Here is a 19,041-nt window from a genome sequence, read left to right on the forward strand (position 1 = left end):
CTGCCTGCCCTACAACTACAGAAGACGATGTCATTGACATTGTCTAAATTTCATCCGTCACATACACTACAAGTAAAACAAAGTATTGCTGAGGCCGAATTTACTGGAAAAAAAAAGTCTTTAATTCGGGAATTAAAAAAAAAAAACTTGCATTTTCTGGCCAAGAGACAATCAAAGAAAGAATTTGTTCTGCTTTCCCAGAATTCTCCATCAATCAATCCATCCATCCAAACATAGTCCCTCCAGCGTGTCCTGGGTCGTCCCAGGGGCCTCTTTCCAGTGGGACATGCCCGAAACACCTCACCGGGGAGACGTCTGGGGGGCACCCTAACTAGATGCCCGAACCACCTCAGCTGGCTCCTCTCAACGCGAGGGAGCAGCGGCTTGATGCTGAGCCCTTCCGGATAACCAAGCTTCTCACCCTATCTCTAAGGGAGAGCCCGGACACCCTGCGGAGGAAACTCATTTCGGCCGCTTGTATCCGGGATCTTATACTTTTGGTCACGACCCACAGCTCGTGGCCATACGTGAGGGCAGGAATGTAGATCAAGTGGTAAACAGAGAGCTTCGCCGTTCCGCTCAGCTCTTTCTTCACCATGACAGACCGGTGTAGAGCCCGCATGACAGCAGAAGCCGCACCGATCCATCTGTCGATCTCACGCTCCATCCTACCGTCACCCGTAAACAAGATCCCGAGATACTTGATCTCCTCCACTTCAGGGCAGGACCTCATCCCCGACCCGGAAAGGGAATTCCACCCTTTTCCGACTGAGGACTGAAGGAAATTCATATTTTTCAAATTCAATATATCAATAAAATAGTGTGTACATGGAACTGTGTTATTCTAATAAAGATTGAGACGATGTAATGTCAGTATAAAGCAGATATGGTCCTGGCCCAGGGGAATTGGGGACAAGTCGGCACCTCCAAAAGGAACAGATGGCATCCCCCGACCAACATTCCACCAGGAACAAAAGGCTAGGTGTGGCCTTTAAGAGAAGATATCAGTCAGGGTTTTATGGTGCTCAGACTTCCTCCCGCTTCAAAGAATGGCCGACAGAACAAAGACTTTTGAAGACACCATCCCCACGCAAACAGGCCCCCACGCACGCACACACCGACAGGCACGCACGCACGTGCACGCACACACCGACAGGCACGCACGCACGTGCACGCACACACAAACACACACTTGTATTCCACAGTGAGACTAGATGCCCCAAAAGGGTATAAGAACTGAATGTTGAAGTTGAAACGTTGCCATTTTCTGCTCCGACCCATGGCAGGACTGGCCCGAGGCCTCGTGTACTTTCCCACTCTGTCTGGATTAAATCAATTGTTTCACTATGTTGTGGTATGGGCGATCTTTCAACCAAAACGAACACGCTAGGAACTAGTTTAAGGCAAGAAGCTTTTTTCTAGATTCCTTCAGGACCATGATCTTAGATTTGGAGGCGCTGATCTGCATCCCATCCGCTTTACACTCCGCTGCGAACCGCTCCAGTGAGAGTTGGAGGTCATGGCCTAAAGAAGCCATTAGCACCATCATCTGCAGAAAGCAAAGATGCAATGCTGAGGCTCCCAAACCGGACCCCCTCAATGCTTCGGCTGCGCCTAGAAAGAAAGGTAATGAACAGAATCGGTGACAAAGGGGAGCCTTGTCGGAGTCCAACCCTCACTGGAAACGAAATCGACTTACTGTCGGAAATGCTGACCAAGCTCTGACATCGATCATACAGGGACTGTATCAGGACGTTCAGTACCCCATACTCCCGAAGCACCCCCCACAGAGATCCCCGAGGGACACGGTCGAACGCCTTCTCCAAGTCCACAAAGCACATGTAGACTGGTTGGGCGAACTCCCATGCACCCTCGAGGACTCTGCTGAGGGTGTAGAGCTGGTCCACTGTTCCACGGCCAGGACGAAACCACACTGCTCCTCCTGAATCTGAGACTCGCCTTCCTGACGGACCCACCTCTCCAGCACCCCTGAATAGACCTTACCGGGGAGGCTGAGGAGTGTGATTCCTCTGTAGTTCGAAAACACTCTCCGGTCCCCCTTCTTATAAAGGGGTACCATCACCCCAGTCTGCCAATCCAGGGGCACTGTCCCCGATGTCCACGTGATTTTGCAGAGGCATGTCAGCCAAGGCAGCCCTACAGCATCCAGAGCCTTCAGGAACTCCGGGGGGATCTCATCCACCCCCGGGGCCTTGCCACCAAGGAGTTTTTTGACCACCTCAGTGACTTCAGCCCCAGAGATGGGAGAGCGCAGCTCGGTGCCCGAAGACTCTGCTTCCTCAGAGGAAGACGTGTCGGTGGGATTGAGGAGGTCTTCGAAGTACTCTGCCCACCGGTTCACAACGTCCTGAGTTGAGGTCAGCAGTGCCTGATCTCCACTGTACACAGTGTCAATGGTGCCCTGCTTCCCCCTTCTGAGACGCCGGATGGTGGACCAGAATTTCTTCAAAGCCGTCCGGAAGTCGCTTTCCATGGCCTCACCAAATTCCTCCCACACTTGAGTTTTTGCCTTGGCGACCAACAAAGCTGCACTCCAATTGGCCTGCCGGTACCTTTCAGCTGCCTCTGGAGTCCCACAGGCCAAAAAAGCCCGATAGGACTCCTTCAGCTTGACGGCATCCCTTACACCAACGGGTTCGGGGGGCAACAAGAATGCCCACACCAGCTCTGCGCCTCTCACCACAGGCAACTCCAGAGTGGAAGAAAGTCCAACCTCTCCCAAGAGGACTGGTACCAAAGCCCAAGCTGTGTGTGGAGGCGAGTCCGACTATATCTAGTTGGAACTTCTCGGCCTCGCACACCAGCTCAGGCTCCTTCCCCGCCAGAGAGGTGACTTTCCATTCATATATAAGATCACATATACAGTATTGTGAAATGTATTTAAAATTTACACATCACAAATGTACCCAAACTTGTATACGTTTTTTTATTACATTTACACATTTTAAAAATTACATTTTAAAATTTGTCTTTTTATTTTCTAATCCATCATTGTAATTGTCAGTCCGTCAGTGTATTTTTTCCCCCCTACCGCCACGACTATAGGGCGAAATTTGACACTTGTCCGTTGTTCTTCCGCTGGTCTACTTTTATCTGCACTCATTAGGGCCCGATTATTAGGGCCCGAGCAGCTACCGCTGCGAGAGCCCTCTTGTTTTTCTCCAGATTATTATTATTAGGGCCCGAGCAGCTACCGCTGCGAGAGCCCTCTTGTTTTTCTCCAGATTATTAGGGCCCGAGCAGCTACCGCTGCGAGAGCCCTCTTGTTTTTCTCCAGATTATTATTATTATTATTATTATTATTATTATTTACTGTGCAGCGCTTTTCCAATTTTGAGGGCCTAAACATGCACGAAAAGTCACCAAAATTTGCACATTTGTCGGGCCCGGTGAAAAATTGGATAATTTTGTGTTTCCCAAAACAATGCAAAAAAAATGGCTCTGCAGCGCCACCTAAGGTTGAAAAAGTGCACCTGGTCCCGGCCCGTTTCACCTAGAGCTACGAAAATTTTTAGGCATATATAGGACCTAGAGACCTACAAAAAAGTCAGCGCGAGCCATGTGCTCAGATATACAGAAAAAGAGTTATGATTTTTTGAATGTGCATTTTTGGCCCATTTTTGCAAGTTTGCAGGTCCCAAACTGCTCTTTGTTTCTCCTAAACGCTTTACTCAATCGCCTTCAAATTTGCTGTGGTCAATATTCACACATAGGGGCACAAGTGGGCAAAATTTGGTGCAGATCCGCTGACATATATGATAGGGGCGTGGCTTCAAATTATGTGTTCAATTTTTCCTTCGCCAAGAAGGACAAAAACCTTAATAACTTTGATGTACAAGCTTAAAAAAATCTAAAACTTCATAGACACATGGAAACTTATGTCTTTAACACCTTTAAAAAAAGGTTTTTTAAATACCTACTAGCGCCGCCTAGTGGTTGATTACAATGTCATTTTTTACACTTTCATGTATTGTGCTCAGTCTATTTGAGTAAAACAAATGAAAATTGGTCAGAATATCATTAAGACATGGAATATTAAGGTTTTAAAATTTTACGACTTTTCGATAATGGGCGTAGTCTGCACGCCACCTCAAAGTCAGATGACTCGCCAAAACGAAAAAAGTGGCTGTAATTGGCCCCAAAATGGCCTTATGAGTGGAAAATAGCCTCTCACTCCCGGCCCGTTTGACCTAGAGCTACAAAAATTTGTAGCCTTATGTAGGACCTCGAGCCCTACAAAAAAGTCAGCGCGAGCCATGTGCTCAGATGTACAGAAAGAGAGTTATGAATTTTTGAATGTGCACTTTTGGCCCGTTTTTGCTCATTTGCAGGTCCCGAACTGCTCCTTTTTTCTCCCAAACGCTTGACCCGATCGACTTCAAATTTGCTGTGATGTTTTATCTGACTCTGAGGCACAAATGTTCAAATTTTTGTGATGATCCGCCATCAAATATGTTGGGGGCGGGGCTTCATATTATGCCTTTGATGATTACTTTGCCACATGTGAAACAAACCTTTATAACTCAGCTTTACAAGCTTAGAAAAATCTGAAACTTCACATACACATGAAGACTTAAGCCCTTAACACATGTGTTTAAAAAAATCTTAAATTGCTTATAAGGCCACCTAGTTGCAAACAAATATGTCAGTCTGATTTCTCGCGAAAACGAACAAAGTTGCTGTATTTGGACCCAGATGGTCTTATCTTTTCTAAACATTACATATTTGATGGATTTCCAATGCGGAACACACCTATCAACGTATTTTTTGCGATAGTGCGAGCGCCACATAGTGGCAGCCAAAAATATAGCATTTTTTAAACGTTTTTATGTGTTTAGCTGAGCCCTTTGAAGTAATATCGCTGAAATTAAGTCTGACAAGCCTCTAGATAGCCTTGCTGACCTCCACCAAATTTTACGAAATTTCGATAATGGGCGTCGCCTCTATGACCATTTTCATTCCGAAGCTTTATCTGTCCAGTAAAAGTTGCGGTAATTTGACCCAGATGATCTGATCTTCTCACAATTTCACACATTGGATGAAAATATTCTCCTGAACATAGCGACAATAATATATTCCAGTTTAAAGCTAGCGCCACCTAGTGGCTGCACAAAAAGTCATTAGTCGAAAGATTACAGTCAATCCTGTTTGGTTTGACCTACAGCTATGAAACTTTGTAGGCTAAGGAAGAACTGTAAGACCTACAAAAAAGTCAATAGAAGTGATGTGCTAGGATGTACAGAAAAATTGTTATGAATTTTTTTAATGTGCAGTTTTGTCCCATTCTTAGACATTAGCTGGTCTCAAACTAGTGCCTTTTTCTCTTAAAAGATTCACCCCATTACCTTAAACTTTGGCATGAATCATTATCCAACTGAGGGGCACACATAGTCCAAATATCGTGAAGATCTCCTGACATAAAAGATGGGGGCGGAGCTTCAAATTATGTTTAATATTTCCTTCGCCAAGAGTGACAAAAATCTTAATAACTCAGCTATGACAGCTTCAAACCATCTGAAACTTTCCTGGGACTTTAAAAGTCATGCAATAATACAGCTATGTGATAAACTTTCAAATCATTTACAGCGCCACCCAGTGGCGGACAAAAATCTCATTTTTTATACTTTTATGTACTGTGAAATGCCTGTTTGACTAAATGAACTCAAAAATGGTCAGAAAAGCTATGACACATTGGAACATTAAGGTTCCCAACTTTTATGACTTTTCAATAAAGGGCGTGGCCTCTATGCCAACTCAAAATCCGATGTCTCGTGAAAACGGTAAAAGTTGCTGAAAATGGACCTAGACTATCTGATATTTTTAAAACTTCATATATGGGATGGGAGTCCAATGTGAAACACACCTACATGCCAATTTTTTATCATAGTACGAGCGCCACCTAGTTGCAGCAAAAAAAAAGCCAATCCTTAATGTTTTTCTGTACTCTGCTGAGCCCCTTGAAGTGATATCCCTTAAATGTTTTCTGAAAAGCCAGTGGCCATGCCTTATGCCCTCCACAAACAGTACGATGTTTCGACAGTGGGTGTGGCCTATATGGCATTGAAAGTCACAACATTGGAACAATAAAAGCTGCAGTAACTCCACCCACATTGTCCCACCTTGACTATATTTTACATATTTGGTAAGAGTCCTGCACTGAAGTCATCTACAACTACTTTTTCATCGTTCATAGTCCTTGTTCATACCCCGACCTGTTCATAGCCCAACGTGCACAGGTCTGCGAGGGCCCTTTATAGCTGCTTGCAGCTCTAGTTATTATTATTATTATTAGGGCCCGAGCAGCTACCGCTGCGAGAGCCCTCTTGTTTTTCTCCAGATTATTATTATTATTATTATTATTATTATTATTATTATTATTATTATTATTATTTACTGTGCAGCGCTTTTCCATTTTTTAGGGCCTAAACATGCACGAAAAGTCACCAAAATTTGCACATTTGTCGGGCCCGGTGAAAAATTGGATATTTTTGTGTTTCCCAAAACAATGCAAAAAAAATGGCTCTGCAGCGCCACCTAAGGTCGAAAAAGTGCACCTGGTCCCGGCCCGTTTGACCTAGAGCTACGAAAATTTTTAGACATATGTAGGACCTAGGGACCTACAAAAAAGTCAGCGCGAGCCATGTGCTCAGATGTACAGAAAAAGAGTTATGAATTTTTGCATGTGCATTTTTGGCCCATTTTTGCACGTTTGCAGGTCCCAAACTGCTCCTTGTTTCTCCCAAACGCTTTACTCAATCGCCTTCAAATTTGCTGTGGTCCATATTCACACATAGGGGCACAAGTGGACAAAATTTGGTGCAGATCCGCTGACATATATGATAGGGGCGTGGCTTCAAATTATGTGTTCAATTTTTCCTTCGCCAAGAGTGACAAAAACCTTAATAACTTTGATGTACTAGCTTAAAAAAATCTAAAACTTCATAGACACATGGAAACTTATGTCTTTAACACCTTTAAAAAAAGTTTTTTTAAATACCTACTAGCGCCGCCTAGTGGTTGATTAAAATGTCATTTTTTACACTTTCATGTATTGTGCTCAGTCTGTTTGAGTAAAACAAATGAAAATTGGTCAGAATATCATTAAGACATGGAATATTAAGGTTTTAAAATTTTACGACTTTTCCATAATGGGCGTAGTCTGCACGCCACCTCAAAGTCAGATGACTCGCCAAAACAAAAAAGTGGCTGTAATTGGCCCCAAAATGGCCTTATGAGTGGAAAATAGCCTCTCACTCCCGGCCCGTTTGACCTAGAGCTCCAAAAATTTGTAGCCTTATGTAGGACCTCGAGCCCTACAAAAAAGTCAGCGCGAGCCCTATGCTCAGATGTACAGAAAGAGAGTTATGAATTTTTGAATGTGCACCTTTAGCCCGTTTTTGCTCATTTGCAGGTCCCGAACTGCTCCTTTTTTCTCCCAAACGCTTGACCCGATCGACTTCAAATTTGCTGTGATGTTTTATCTGACTGTCAGGCACAATTGTTCAAATTTTTGTGATGATCCGCCATCAAATATGTTGGGGGCGGGGCTTTATATTATGCCTTTGATGATTACTTTGCCACATGTGAAACAAACCTTTATAACTCAGCTTTACAAGCTTAGAAAAATCTGAAACTTCACAGACACATGGAGACTCAAGCCCTTAACACAAGTGTTTAATAAAATATTCAATTGCTTATAAGGCCATCTAGTGGCAAAAAAAAATGTCAGTCTGATGTCTCGCCAAAACGAACAAAGTTGCTGTGTTTGGTCCCAGATGGTCTTATCTTTTCTAAACTTCATATATTTGATAAGTTTCCAATGCGGAATACACCTAACAACGTATTTTTTGTTATAGTGCGAGCGCCACCTAGTGGCAGCCAAAAATAGAGCATTTTTTAAACGTTTTTATGTGTTTAGCTGAGCCCTTTGATGTAATATCGCTGAAATTAGGTCTGAAAAGCCTCTAGACAGCCCTGCTGACCTCCACCAAATTTTACGAAGTTTCGATAATGGGCGTGGCCTCTACGACCATTTTCATTCCGAAGCTTTATCTGTCCAGTAAAAGTTGCTGTAATTTGACCCAGATGATCTGATCTTCTCACAATTTCACACATTGGATGAAAATATTCTCCTGAACATATCGACAAAAATATATTCCAGTTTAAAGCTAGCGCCACCTAGTGGCTGCAAAAAATATCATTAGTTGCAAGATTACAGTCAATCCTGTTTGGTTTGACCTACAGCTATGAAACTTTGTATGCAAATGAAGGACTGGAAGACCTACAAAAAAGTCAATAGAAGTGATGTGCTAGAATGTACAGAAAAATTGTTATGAATTTTTTTAATGTGCAGTTTTGTCCCATTCTTAGACATTAGCTGGTCACAAACTAGTGCCTTTTTCTCTTAAACGATTCACCCCATTACCTTCAAATTTGGCATGAATCATTATCCAACTGAGGGGCACACATAGTCCAAATATCGTGAAGATCTCTTGACAGAAAAGATGGGGGCGGAGCTTCAAATTATGTTTAATACTTCCTTCGCCAAGGTTGACAAAAATATTAATAACTCAGCTATGACAGCGTCAAAACATCTGAAACTTTCCTGGGACTTTAAAAGTCATGCAATAATACAGCTATGTGATAAACTTTCAAATCATTTACAGCGCCACCCAGTGGCGGACAAAAATCTCATTTTTTATACTTTTATGTACTGTGAAATGCCTGTTTGACTAAATGAACTCAAAAATGGTCAGAAAATCTATGACACATTGGAACATTAAGGTTCTCAACTTTTATGACTTTTCATTAAAGGGCGTGGCCTCTATGCCAACTCAAAATCCGATGTCTCGCAAAAACAGTAAAAGTTGCTGTAATTGGACCTAGACGATCTGATATTTTTAAAACTTCATATATGGGATGGGAGTCCAATGTGAAACACACCCACAAGCCTATTTTTTAATCATAGTACGAGCGCCACCTAGTGGCAGCAAAAAATATAGCGTGGTATATGGTAGCGTGATAATGGGCGTGGCCTCTACGACCATTTTCATTCCGAAGCTTTATCTGTCCAGTAAAAGTTGCTGTAATTTGACCCAGATGTACTGATCTTCTCACAATTTCACACATTGGATGAAAATATTCTCCTGAACATATCGACAAAAATATATTCCAGTTTAAAGCTAGCGCCACCTAGTGGCTGCAAAAAATGTCATTAGTCGAAAGATTACAGTCAATCCTGTTTGGTTTGACCTACAGCTATGAAACTTTGTAGGCAAATGAAGGACTGCAAGACCTACAAAAAAGTCAATAGAAGTGATGTGCTAGGATGTACAGAAAAATTGTTATGAATTTTTTTAATGTGCAGTTTTGTCCCATTCTTAGACATTAGCTGGTCTCAAACTAGTGCCTTTTTCTCTTAAACGATTCACCCCATTACCTTCAACTTTGGCATGAATAATTATCCAACTGAGGGGCACACATAGTCCAAATATCGTGAAGATCTCTTGACAGAAAAGATGGGGGCGGAGCTTCAAATTATGTTTAATACTTCCTTCGCCAAGAGTGACAAAAATGTTAATAACTCAGCTATGACAGCTTCAAACCATCTGAAACTTTCCTGGGACTTTAAAAGTCATTCAATAATACAGCTATGTGATAAACTTTCAAATCATTTACAGCGCCACCCAGTGGCGGACAAAAATCTCATTTTTTATACTTTTATGTACTGTGAAATGCCTGTTTGACTAAATGAACTAAAAAATGGTCAGAAAAGCTATGACACATTGGAACATTAAGGTTCTCAACTTTTATGACTTTTCATTAAAGGGCGTGGCCTCTATGCCAACTCAAAATCCGATGTCTCGCGAAAACGGTAAAAGTTGCTGTAATTGGACCTAGACGATCATATATTTTTAAAACTTCATATATGGGATGGGAGTCCAATGTGAAACACACCTACAGGCCTATTTTTTAATCATAGTACGAGCGCCACCTAGTGGCAGCAAAAAATATAGCAAATCCTTAATGTTTTTATGTACTCTGCTGAGCCCCTTGAAGTGACATCCCTCAAATGTTTCTTGAAAAGCCAGTGGCCATGCCTTATGCCCTCCGCAAATCAGTACGATGTTTCGACAGTGAATGTGGCCTATATCGCATTGAAAGTCACAAAATTGGAACAATAAAAGCTGCAGTAACTCCACCCACATTGTCCCACCTTGTCTAAATTTTACATATTTGGTAAGAGTCCTGCACTGAAGTCATCTACAACTACTTTTTCATCGTTCATAGTCCTTGTTCATACCCCGACCTGTTAATACCCCAACGTGCACAGGTCTGCGAGGGCCCTTTATAGCTGCTTGCAGCTCTAGTTATTATTATTATTATTTACTGTGCAGCGCTTTTCCATTTTTGAGGGCCTAAACATGCACGAAAAGTCACCAAAATTTGCACATTTGTCGGGCCCGGTGAAAAATTGGATATTTTTGTGTTTCCCAAAAAAATGCAAAAAAAATGGCTCTGCAGCGCCACCTAAGGTCGAAAAAGTGCACCTGGTCCCGGCCCGTTTGACCTAGAGCTACGAAAATTTTTAGGCATATGTAGGACCTAGAGACCTACAAAAAAGTCAGCGCGAGCCATGTGCTCAGATGTACAGAAAAATAGTTATGATTTTTTGAATGTGCATTTTTGGCCCATTTTTGCACGTTTGCAGGTCCCAAACTGCTCCTTGTTTCTCCTAAACACTTTACTCAATCGCCTTCAAATTTGCTGTGGTCCATATTCACACATAGGGGCACAAGTGGGCAAAATTTGGTGCAGATCCGCTGACATATATGATAGGGGCGTGGCTTCAAATTATGTGTTCAATTTTTCCTTCGCCAAGAGTGACAAAAACCTTAATAACTTTGATGTACTAGCTTAAAAAAATCTAAAACTTCATAGACACATGGAAACTTATGTCTTTAAAACTTTTAAAAAAAGTTTTTTTAAATACCTACTAGCGCCGCCTAGTGGTTGATTAAAATGTCATTTTTTACACTTTCATGTATTGTGCTCAGTCTGTTTGAGTACAACAAATGAAAATTGGTCAGAATATCAATAAGACATGGAATATTAAGGTTTCAAAATTTTATGACTTTTCGATAATGGGCGTAGTCTGCACGCCACCTCAAAGTCAGATGACTCGCCAAAACGAAAAAAGTGGCTGTAATTGGCCCCAAAATGGCCTTATGAGTGGAAAATAGCCTCTCACTCCCGGCCCGTTTGACCTAGAGCTCCAAAAATTTGTAGCCTTATGTAGGACCTCGAGCCCTACAAAAAAGTCAGCGCGAGCCATGTGCTCAGATGTACAGAAAGAGAGTTATGAATTTTTGAATGTGCACTTTTGGCCCCTTTTTGCTCATTTGCAGGTCCCGAACTGCTCCTTTTTTCTCCCAAACGCTTGACCCGATCGACTTCAAATTCGCTGTGATGTTTTATCTGACTGTGAGGCACAATTGTTTAAATTTTCGTGATGATCCGCCATCAAATATGTTGGGGGCGGGGCTTTATATTATGCCTTTGATGATTACTTTGCCACATGTGAAACAAACCTTTATAACTCAGCTTTACAAGCTTGGAAAAATCTGAAACTTCACAGACACATGGAGACTCAAGCCCTTAACATAAGTGTTTAAAAAAATCTTCAATTGCTTATAAGGCCATCTAGTGGCAAACAAAAATGTCAGTCTGATGTCTCGCCAAAACGAACAAAGTTGCTCTGTTTGGTCCCAGATGGTCTTATCTTTTCTAAACTTCATATATTTGATGGATTTCCAATGCGGAATACACCTATCAACGTATTTTTTGTTATAGTGTGAGCGCCACCTAGTGGCAGCCAAAAATATAGCATTTTTTAAACGTTTTTATGTGTTTAGCTGAGCCCTTTGAAGTACTATCGCTGAAATTAAGTCTGAAAAGCCTCTAGACAGCCCTGCTGATCTCCACCAAATTTTACGAAGTTTTAATAATGGGCGTGGCCTCTATGACCATTTTCATTCCTAAGCTTTATCTGTCCAGTAAAAGTTGCTGTAATTTGACCCAGATGATCTGATCTTCTCACAATTTCACACATTGGATGAAAATATTCTCCTGAACATATCGACAAAAATATATTCCAGTTTAAAGCTAGCGCCACCTAGTGGCTGCAAAAAATGTCAATAGTCGAAAGATTACAGTCAATCCTGTTTGGTTTGACCTACAGCTATGAAACTTTGTAGGCAAATGAAGGACTGCAAGACCTACAAAAAAGTCAATAGAGGTGATGTGCTAGAATGTACAGAAAAATTGTTATGAATTTTTTTAATGTGCAGTTTTGTCCCATTCTTAGACATTAGCTGGTCTCAAACTAGTGCCTTTTTCTCTTAAACGATTCACCCCATTACCTTCAACTTTGGCATGAATCATTATCCAACTGAGGGGCACACATAGTCCAAATATCGTGAAGATCTCTTGACATAAAAGATGGGGGCGGAGCTTCAAATTATGTTTAATACTTCCTTTGCCAAGAGTGACAAAAATCTTAATAACTCAGCTATGATAGCTTCAAACCATCTGAAACTTTCCTGGGCCTTTAAAAGTAATGCAATAATACAGCTATGTGATAAACTTTCAAATCATTTACAGCGCCACCCAGTGGCGGACAAAAATCTCATTTTTTATACTTTTATGTACTTTGAAATGCCTGTTTGACTAAATGAATTCAAAAATGGTCAGAAAAGCTATGACACATTGGAACATTAAGGTTCTCAACTTTTATGACTTTTCATTAAAGGGCGTGGCCTCTATGCAAACTCAAAGTCTGATGTCTCCCCAAAACGGTAAAAGTTGCTGTAATTGGACCTAGATGATCTGATGTTTGCAAAACTTCATATATGGGATGGGAGTCCAATGTGAAACACACCTACAAGCCTATTTTTTATCATAGTACGAGCGCCACCTAGTGGCAGCAAAAAATATAGCAAATCCTTAATGTTTTTATGTACTCTGCTGAGCCCCTTGAAGTGAAACCCCTAAATGTTTTCTGAAAAGCCAGTGGCCATGCCTTATGCCCCCCACAAATCAGTACAATGTTTCGACAGTGGGTGTGGCCTATATGGCATTGAAGTCACAAAATTGGAACAATAAAAGCTGCAGTAACTCCACCCACATTGTCCCACCTTGTCTAAAATTTACATATTTGGTAATAGTCCTGCACTGAAATGATCTACAACTAATTTTTCATCATTCATAGTCCTTGTTCATACCCCGACCTGTTCATACCCCAACGTGCACAGGTCTGCAGGGCCCTTTATAGCTGCTTGCAGCTCTAGTTATTATTATTATTATTAGGGCCCGAGCAGCTACCGCTGCGAGAGCCCTCTTGTTTTTCTCCGGATTATTATTATTAGGGCCCGAGCAGCTACCGCTGCGAGAGCCCTCTTGTTTTTCTCCAGATTATTATTATTATTATTATTATTATTATTATTATTATTATTATTATTATTATTTACTGTGCAGCGCTTTTCCAATTTTGAGGGCCTAAACATGCACGAAAAGTCACCAAAATTTGCACATTTGTCGGGCCCGGTGAAAAATTGGATAATTTTGTGTTTCCCAAAACAATGCAAAAAAAATGGCTCTGCAGCGCCACCTAAGGTTGAAAAAGTGCACCTGGTCCCGGCCCGTTTGACCTAGAGCTACGAAAATTTTTAGGCATATGTAGGACCTAGAGACCTACAAAAAAGTCAGCGCGAGCCATGTGCTCAGATGTACAGAAAAAGAGTTATGATTTTTTGAATGTGCATTTTTGGCCCATTTTTGCACGTTTGCAGGTCCCAAACTGCTCTTTGTTTCTCCTAAACGCTTTACTCAATCACCTTCAAATTTGCTGTGGTCAATATTCACACATAGGGGCACAAGTGGGCAAAATTTGGTGCAGATCCGCTGACATATATGATAGGGGCGTGGCTTCAAATTATGTGTTCAATTTTTCCTTCGCCAAGAGTGACATAAACCTTAATAACTTTGATGTACTAGCTTAAAAAAATCTAAAACTTCATAGACACATGGAAACTTATGTCTTTAACACCTTTGAAAAAAGTTTTTTTAAATACCTACTAGCGCCGCCTAGTGGTTGATTAAAATGTCATTTTTTACACTTTCATGTATTGTGCTCAGTCTGTTTGAGTAAAACAAATGAAAATTGGTCAGAATATCATTAAGACATGGAATATTAAGGTTTTAAAATTTTACGACTTTTCGATAATGGGCGTAGTCTGCACACCACCTCAAAGTCAGATGACTCGCCAAAACGAAAAAAGTGGCTGAAATTGGCCCCAAAATGGCCTTATGAGTGGAAAATAGCCTCTCACTCCCGGCCCGTTTGACCTAAAGCTACAAAAATTTGTAGCCTTATGTAGGACCTCGAGCCCTACAAAAAAGTCAGCGTGAGCCATATGCTCAGATGTACAGAAAGAGAGTTATGAATTTTTGAATGTGCACTTTTGGCCCGTTTTTGCTCATTTGCAGGTCCCGAACTGCTCCTTTTTTCTCCCAAACGCTTGACCCGATCGACTTCTAATTTGCTGTGATGTTTTATCTGACTGTGAGGCACAATTGTTCAAATTTTTGTGACGATCTGCCAACAAATATGTTGGGGGCGGGGCTTTATATTATGCCTTTGATGATTACTTTGCCACATGTGAAACAAACCTTTATAACTCAGCTTTACAAGCTTAGAAAAATCTGAAACTTCACAGACACATGGAGACTCAAGCCCTTAACACAAGTGGTTAAACAAATCTTCAATTGCTTGTGAGGCCATCTAGTGGCAAACAAAAATGTCAGTCTGATGTCTCGCCAAAACGAACAAAGTTGCTGTGTTTGGTCCCAGATAGTCTTATCTTTTCTAAACATTACATATTTGATGGATTTCCAATGCAGATTACACCTATCAACGTATTTTTTGCTATAGTGCGAGCGCCACCTAGTGGCAGCCAAAAAAATAGCATTTTTGAAACATTTTTACGTGTTTAGCTAAGCCCTTTGAAGTAATATCGCTGAAATTAAGTGTGACTAGCCTCTAGACAGCCCTGCTGACCTCCACCAAATTTTACGAATTTTCGATGATGGGCGTGGCCTTTACGTCCATTTTCATTCCAAAAATTTAACGGACCAGTAAAAGCTGCTGTAATTTGACCCAGATGATCTGATCTTCTCACAATTTCACACATTGGATGAAAATCTGTTCTTGAAGACATCGACAAACATATATTCCAGTTTAAAGCTAGCGCCACCTAGTGGCTGCAAAAAATGTCATTAGTCGAAAGATTGGAGTTATTCCTGTTTGGTTTGACCTAACACTATAAAAGTTTTTAGGCATATGTAGGATTGTAAGACCTACAAAAAAGTCAATAGGAGTGATGTGCTAAGATGTACAGAATAATTTTTATGATTTTTTTTTATGTGCAATTTTGCCCCATTCTTAGACATTAGCCGGTCTAAATCTAGTGCCTTTTTCTCTTAAACGGTTCACCCGATTAACTTCTACGTTGGCATGGACTATTAGCAGATATAGCGGCACAAATCTCCCAAAAATTGTGAAGATCCCATGACTTGTAAGATGTGGGCGGAGCTTCAAATTGTTTTGAATATTTTCTTCGCCAAGAGTGACAAAAACCTTAATAACTCAGCTGTTTCAGCTTCAAATCATGTGAAACACTTGCAGGGAGTTTAAAAGTCATGCCCTAATACAGCTATGTGATAAACATCCAAATCATTTACAGCGTCACCTAGTGGCGGACAAAAATCTAATTTTTTACACTCTCATGTACTGTGCAATGTCTGTTTGACTACATGTACTAAAAAATGGTCAGAAAAGCTATGACACAGTGGAGAATGAAGGTTCTCAACTTTTATGATTTTTCAATCAAAGGGGTGGCCTGTATGCCAGCTCAAAGTCCGATTTCTCACCAAAACGGTAAAAGTTGCTGTAATTGGACCTAGATGATCTGATTTTTGCAAAACTTCATATATGGGATGGGAGTCCAATGTGAAACACACCTACAAGCCTATTTTTTATCATAGTACGAGCGCCACCTAGTGGCAGCAAAAAATATAGCAAATCCTTAATGTTTTTATGTACTCTGCTGAGCCCCTTGAAGTGATATCCCTTAAATGTTTTCTGAAAAGCCAGAGGCCATGCCTTATGCCCTCCACAAATCAGTACAATGTTTCGACAGTGGGTGTGGCCTATATGGCATTGAAAGTCACAAAATTGGAACAATAAAAGCTGCAGTAACTCCACCCACATTGTCCCACCTTGTCTAAATTTTACATATTTGGTAATAGTCCTGCACTGAAGTGATCTACAACTAATTTTTCTTCATTCATAGTCCTTGTTCATACCCCGACCTGTTCATACCCCAACGTGCACAGGTCTGCGAGGGCCCTTTATAGCTGCTTGCAGCTCTAGTATTATTATTATTATTATTATTTACTGTGCAGCGCTTTTCCATTTTTGAGGGCCTAAACATGCACGAAAAGTCACCAAAATTTGCACATTTGTCGGGCCCGGTGAAAAATTTGATATTTTTGTGTTTCCCAAAACAATGCAAAAAAAATGGCTCTGCAGCGCCACCTAAAGTTGAAAAAGTGCACCTGGTCCCGGCCCGTTTGACCTAGAGCTACGAAAATTTTTAGGCATATGTAGGACCTAGAGACCTACAAAAAAGTCAGCGCGAGCCATGTGCTCAGATGTACAGAAAAAGAGTTATGAATTTTTGAATGTGCATTTTTGGCCCATTTTTGCACGTTTGTAGGTCCCAAACTGCTCCTTGTTTCTCCTAAACGCTTTACTCAATCACCTTCAAATTTGCTGTGGTCCATATTCACACATAGGGGCACAAGTGGGCAAAATTTGGTGCAGATCCGCTGGCATATATGATAGGGGCGTGGCTTCAAATTATGTGTTGTATTTTTCCTTCGCCAAGAGGGACATAAACCTTAATAACTTTGATGTACTAGCTTAAAAAAATCTAAAACTTCATAGACACATGGAAACTTATGTCTTTAACACCTTTGAAAAAAGTTTTTTCAAATACCTACTAGCGCCGCCTAGTGGTTGATTAAAATGTCATTTTTTACACTTTCATGTATTGTGCTCAGTCTGTTTGAGTAAAACAAATGAAAATTGGTCAGAATATCATTAAGACATGGAATATTAAGGCTTTAAAATTTTACGACTTTTCGATAATGGGCGTGGTCTGCACGCCACTTCAAAGTCAGATGACTCGCCAAAACGAAAAAAGTGGCTGTAATTGGCCCCAAAATGGCCTTATGAGTGGAAAATAGCCTCTCACTCCCGGCCCGTTTGACCTAGAGCTCCAAAAATTTGTAGACTTATGTAGGACCTCGAGCCCTACAAAAAAGTCAGCGCGAGCCATATGCTCAGATGTACAGAAAGAGAGTTATGAATTTTTGAATGTGCACCTTTGGCCCGTTTTTGCTCATTTGCAGGTCCCGAACTGCTCCTTTTTTCTCCCAAACCCTTGACCTGATCGACTTCAAATTTGCTGTGATGTTTTATCTTACTGTGAGGCACAATTGTTCAAATTTTTGTGATGATCCGCCATCAAATATGTTGGGGGCGGGGCTTTATATTATGCCTTTGATGATTACTTTGCCACATGTGAAACAAACCTTTATAACTCAGCTTTACAAGCTTGGAAAAATCTGAAAATTCACAGACACATGAAGACTCAAGCCCTTAACACAAGTGTTTAAAAAAATCTTCAATTGCTTATAAAGCCATCTAGTGGCAAACAAAAATGTCAGTCTGATGTCTCGCCAAAACGAACAAAGTTGCTGTGTTTGGTCCCAGATGGGCTTATCTTTTCTAAACTTCATATATTTGATGGGTTTCCAATGCGGAATACACCTATTAACGTATTTTTTGTTATAGTGCGAGCGCCACCTAGTGGCAGCCAAAAATATAGCATTTTTTAAACATTTTTATGTGTTTAGCTGAGCCCTTTGAAGTAATATCGCTGAAATTAAGTCTGAAAAGCCTCTAGACAGCCCTGCTGACCTCCACCAAATTTTACGAAGTTTCGATAATGGGTGTGGCCTCTACGGCCATTTTCATTCCGAATTTTTATCTGTCCAGTAAAAGTTGCTGTAATTTTACCCAGATGATCTGATCTTCTCACAATTTCACACATTGGATGAAAATATTCTCCTGAACATATCGACAAAAATATATTCCAGTTTAAAGCTAGCGCCACTTAGTGGCTGCAAAAAATGTCATTAGTCGAACGATTACAGTCAATCCTGTTTGGTTTGACCTACAGCTATGAAACTTTGTAGGCAAATGAAGGACTGCATGCCCTACAAAAAAGTCAATACAAGTGATGTGCTAGGATGTACAGAAAAATTGTTATGAATTTTTTTAATGTGCAGTTTTGTCCCATTCTTAGACATTAGCTGGTCTCAAACTAGTGCCTTTTTCTCTTAAATGATTCACCCCATTACCTTCAACTTTGGCATGAATCATTATCCAACTGAGGGGCACACATAGTCCAAATATCGTGAAGATCTCTTGACATAAAAGATGGGGGCGGAGCTTCAAATTATGTTTAATACTTCCTTTGCCAAGAGTAACAAAAATCTTAATAACTCAGCTATGACAGCTTCAAACCATCTGAAACTTTCCTGGGCCTTTAAAAGTAATGCAATAATACAGCTATGTGATAAACTTTCAAATCATTTACAGCGCCACCCAGTGGCGGACAAAAATATCATTTTTTATACTTTTATGTACTGTGAAATGCCTGTTTGACTAAATGAACTAAAAAATGGTCAGAAAAGCTATGACACATTGGAACATTAAGGTTCTCAACTTTTATGACTTTTCATTAAAGGGTGTGGCCTCTATGCAAACTCAAAGTCTGATGTCTCCCCAAAACGGTAAAAGTTGCTGTAATTGGACCTAGATGATCTGAT

At 40.9% G+C, this 19,041-nt stretch overlaps 1 pseudogene; it reads left to right on the forward strand.

The window, feature by feature from the left end:
* Window positions 1-1,436: 1,436 nt before the first annotated feature.
* LOC148407468 (uncharacterized) overlaps window positions 1,437-19,041 on the forward strand; it is a 34,471-nt pseudogene continuing 16,866 nt past the window's right edge.

Source organism: Hippichthys cyanospilos, chromosome 20 (genome assembly GCF_059441005.1).
Source record: "Hippichthys cyanospilos isolate Australia breed blue-spotted pipefish chromosome 20, RoL_Hcya_1.0, whole genome shotgun sequence".
Taxonomy (NCBI): domain Eukaryota; kingdom Metazoa; phylum Chordata; class Actinopteri; order Syngnathiformes; family Syngnathidae; genus Hippichthys; species Hippichthys cyanospilos.